Raw genomic sequence first — 5,433 nt, 5'->3', positions numbered from 1 at the left:
GGGCAATCTACTTCTGTAGTGATACTGCCTCGGAAACCCAAGGAGGGGTCGCTATGAGTTGGGTCCAACTCGATGGCACATAACAACAACAACAACAACAATCTAGTTATATAAAATTTTAGCTTCTACCACTGTAAAATTTCTATTGTGACTTTATTTCTATTAAATCTACTTTTCCTGGTTCAAACTTAGTTGATCTAAACTTTGTCAGGAAAATTGATTCCTCTGTCAATGTTTAGTCATTAATACATTTTTTGTGTGTGTCATTTAATTGTTGTCAGTTTTATTTTGATCTGATTATTTCAACCAAAACAGTGAAGTCACAGTGCCCAACTGCCTTAAGTATCTATGGTCTCCAGCAGTGGGCCAGCTATAGCTAGACTAGATCAGATCTGAATAAAATGTGATGAGCTCAGTTTTCCTCAAAGGAAGATGAGCAGACAAGGAGATCAGTGATAATCTATGATAAGAACTTCAGGAAATGATGAGAAGCAGAGGCCCCAGACTAAACTCAAAGATATATATGAATTATGACAAAACCCAACATCTCTGAGCTGCTCTTGTAATTCCTACTACAGCACCCAACTCCAGCAGACCCTCAAACGAAACAAAGTCCACTGCTATCAAGTCCATTCCAACTCATAGCAGACCCTCAGCACTTGGTAAATGGAGCTAAGGTAGACCAGCATGGTGCAACTGAAGATCCCTGGGCTGAGGTGATCTGGGTTCTGAACCTGACTCTACCACTCATTTGCCATGTGAGCTCGGGGAAGATCATTTCCCTCCTTAGGGTATCTGTTTTAGCAACTGGTAAAAGATACATTGGTCTCCAAAAGTTTATAGATATCTTTGAAAGTCTAAGAAATACATCAAATTTCTCCTCAGAATTTTGTGCATGCCCCCACATTTTGTACATAATTTCAGAGGATTCATGGACCCTGTCTTAGGCTGGATCCTCTAGAAGAGGAAAACCAGTGAAGCATATATATAAGGAGCTCTGGGGGCACAATGGGTAAGGAATGTAGTTGCTAACCAGAAGTTCAGTGGTTCAAACTGCTCCATGGGAGAAAGATGAGGCAATATACTTCCATAAAGATTTACAGCCTTGGAAACCCAGTGGGGGTCTCTATAATTCTGAGTCCTTGGAAATCCAATGGGGGTTGCTATAACCCTGAAAGAGATTTATTTAAAGGAAATGGCTAATGCAGTTGTTGAGGCTGGTGAGTCTCAACTCTGGGGTCAGACATCAGGCTGGAGCCTTTTCCTGACTCACGTGGTTGCAGGGACTGATGAATCCGTAATCGGCAGATCAGATGACAGACTGCTGTCTCATGGGGCTTCTGGAGAAAGTGAATCCCAAAATCTTCAGGTGGCAGGCTGCTGTCTCTCATCCCAAGAACTGGAGGTCAGGTGATGATAAGTTGGGTGTGAGAGAGAGAGAGGGAATGTGTTGGGAGAGAGAGAGAAAGAAACTATCCTAGAACATCCATATATATTGGGTGCAGGTCACATACCCAAGAAAACTCCTCTTACATAGGATCACAAAATGGAGGATAATTACATAATACTGAGAATCATGGCCTAGCCAAGTTGACACATAGCAATAACCATCACAGACCTTTAAGACACATCCAAGGATGATGAGTTAAGAACACCTAGCCTAGGTGATCTGTCAGGACCTGTCCAGGGTTGACATGCTAGGACTTAGGTAGGTGATATATGCGTATATCTGCCAGGTGATGCCAGAGAGCTGACACACACACACCATAAATGGATAAAAATGAAGACATTCAGAAAAGAAAGGTCTGGATTCTTAGATGGTATGGTTGGCTCATTTATATTATTAGTGGTGAAGCTCATAGACCTTGGGGTTGCACTGTTGTTAGCTGCCGTCAAGTCACCCTTGACTCATTATGACCCATGCACAGTGGGATTGCACTGCATGATTCACAGGGTTTTCGTTAGCTGATTTTCAGAAGTAGTTTGCCAAGTCTTTCTTCCTTGTCTGTCATCTCTGCTGAAACATGTTCAATATCATAACAACACACAAGCCTCCATTGACAGACAAGTGGTGGCTGCACTTAAGGTGTATTGGCTGGAAATCAAATCTGAGTTTCCCACATGAAGATGAGAATTCTACCATAGGGCCAACACTACCAGGACATGATCTTAGACAAAACACTTAACATTTCTGAACCTCAATTTATGCATCTGTACAATGGAAATATTAGTAGCACCAACTTCATAGGTCTGTTCTATAAAGACAGCTAAATATTCCATAAAGTTAACTCTTGTTATCTCATAAAATGAACAAATGCTCACAGAATTTTATATCATACAGAGTGGTAATTGTTACAGGCACCAGACTTTAGAGACTATCTAGTTCAGTCCTTTCATTTTATAAAGGAAGAACCAGAAAAGAGAAGAGGCTTACTGGAGGCCATCCAACTTATCCATGTCAGGGTTGCCCTCTGACATTCCCCTTAGACACTGGGAAAATTTGTCAACAAATATGATGTCATTGGCATGGTACTTTTCAATGCAAGAGGAAGCCTGCATCCATGGACCAGGTCATGTGAGATTGTTTGCCTCATTTGTAGAATTCTCTGACACCAGCTGTTTTTGCTTGTGAGTACAGAGTGATTCAGGGCAGGTTGGAAACAGTAGATATGATTTCTACAAAAACAATTGACAAGACACTCTGATGACACTTAAAAATTAGTCACTCTAATTAGCAGAAGGAAGGTTGGGCAATCTACTTCCATAGTGATACTTCCTCGGAAACCCAAGGATGGATCGCTATGACTCAGACCTAACTCAATGGCACATAACAACAACAGCAACAACAATTCCACTAGAAAGCTGTTATGACTCCAGTTGACTCGCAACCCTTCCCAGAGTAACCATTCCAATCATCTGGCTGCAATGTCTGTTATGTTGTTATGTGCTGTCGAGTTGGACCCGACTCATAGCGACCCTTCCTTGCATTTCTGAGGCAGTATCACTACGGAAGTTGATTTCCCCATCTTCCTTCCTAGGAGTGGCTGGTGGGTTTGAACAGTCAAGTACTTTAGGCCCTACGCTACCAGAGCTGCAGTGTCTAAGGACTGCTTAATGTCACCATCACTAAATGAGCTGGAGCTTCTGGGGAAGCCCTTTGCATGTAATACCTTATTGTCTGACTCAAAGCAAAACCTGAAGTGGAAACTGCTTGAGAACCTTCCAAAAAATCCCAGACCCTGTGAAATATAGGATGATCCTGTATGGCTGGGGTTAGCTCTGTTGTTGAAGGAACTGTGGGTTTTAAAACTGCCAGACTATTTATGTTGCTATTAGCTGCAAAAAAATGGATTCTCATCCCCAGAGCCTAGTAAGGGGTGTACAGTACCTACCTGTAAGCATTTCCACTGCCCTGCTGGTTTCAGCTGTAGACAAGTGGTTGTGGAAAGAACACTGGGCCCACTCCAGCCCAATGGGGCTCTGAGCAAGTCTCCCAGCCTCCCTGAGCTTTGTTTTCCTTGCGTCTGTGGTATAACTGTTTTGACAATTGAATATTAGTAATAGTTATAGATAATATTATTTGAGCACTTAGTTTTCCATATTGTTTAAGAACAGCATTTATCATGGGCATTGTATGTGTCTTACATTGTGCCCTGCATTTCTTGGGGATGACCTCATTTAATCCTTATAACAACCCTTGAGGAAGTGTCTTAGTCAAGGTTTTCTAGAGAAATAGAAACAGATGTATTTGTATATCTATGCCCACATCTTCGGTCCCTGAGTTACATAAATGGTTTATGCTTGACTACTAATCCAAAGGTTGCTGATCTAACCCACCAAGAGGTGCCATGAAAGAAAGGCCTGGTGATCTGTTTCTATAAAGATGATAGCTAAGAAAGCCCTATGGAGCTCATTCTAGTCTGTGGCACATGGGATCACCATAAATTGGAATCTAGTTGATGGCAACAGATTTTGTTTTTGGAATATCCATATCCATATTCATCTATCTATCTGTTGAGAGATTTACTTCCAGGAATTGGCTGATGTGATGATGGGAGGGTGGGGTTTGGTAAGTCCAAAATCCATAGGCCAGATGATAAGAAGAGTTAACAGTGAAAGAGTTCTGGAAAAATGTCTATTTATAGTCTGGAAGCACAACATACCCTAGAATAACTCCCTTTTTGCTCTGAAGGCCTTTACCTGATTGGTTCAAATCCACCCACATTATGGAAGATAATCTTTACTTGAGGCCATTCACAGGTAACTGTTTGATAACAGAAAGTAGACTAGTGTTTGACCAAACCACTGGGAACCATAGCCTCGCCATGTTGATGCATAAAATTAACTATTAGAGGAAGGATGAGCCTTATATCCAGTACAGATGAGGAAACTGAGGCTTACATAGGTTTAATAACTTGCCCACAGCTAATGTATGGCAAACATTAAACTTGAGCTCAGGATTGGTTGTCTACAAAATTTGAGCATGTAATTATCACACTCTCCTATTACCTCACTTATGTCTGTCATGTTCACTCTGGATTAGATGTTGTAAGCATCTTACAAGCATTTGTAATATGTTTAGCTTCATCAAATGTGGTAGTATATATAAAAGCTTGTGGAGAAGAAAAATCCCTCTACACATATGATTTTTACTCTCTATGGAATTATTGGGCTTTCACAGTGAATGTTACTGGCATAGGGGCTAAATTAAAGATTTTGGAAGTTCAGAGTGATTGAGTGCCTATGGAAAGCATCTACAGATATTCAATAAGCAACTCTAATTCAGAATTTGGAGAAATTAAGTACAATCATTCAGTGTACAATATCCCTCCAGGCAATGTTTAACTACATATATGTCCATGGTCCCAAACCCATAAAATCTATTATATTAAAAACTTGTGGTACATACAATGGTTTATCATAAGAAATAGGCACTACTTTGTGATGTGCATCAAAACATTATTATTACTGTATTATTACATTAAAGATGTTTTAGTGTGTTTGGAAGTGTTTATTTAATGTTTTTTATGCATAGGATGGTATGCTATATATTATACACTAATACAAACAAAAAGGAATTGATCAATGTTCAACCCAAACACTGATTTAGGAGTGGAGGCACTTGTTCTATGTCAAAGAATTTGGAAGACAGCTACCTGGAAAACCAACTGCAAGAGATCCATTTTTGTGCCTATTCCTAAGAAAGGTGATCCAACGCAATGTGCAAATTATTGAACAATATTAATATTGTATGCAAGTAAAGTTTTGCTGAAGATAATTAAAAAATGGTTGAAGCCTTACATCGACAAGGAACTGCCAGAAATTTGAGCCAGATTCAGAAGAGGTCATGGAACAAAGGATACCATTGCTAATGTCATATGGATCTTGGCTGAAAGGTCTGGTAGAGTAGTGCCTAAGGCACTTGACTGCTAA

This window comes from Orycteropus afer, unplaced genomic scaffold (genome assembly GCF_000298275.1).
Source record: "Orycteropus afer afer isolate SDZICR_OR568_19922 unplaced genomic scaffold, OryAfe1.0 scaffold00110, whole genome shotgun sequence".
NCBI lineage: Eukaryota > Metazoa > Chordata > Mammalia > Tubulidentata > Orycteropodidae > Orycteropus > Orycteropus afer.
The sequence above is the reverse complement of the archived record's forward strand: the minus strand, read 5'-3'. Positions refer to the sequence as shown.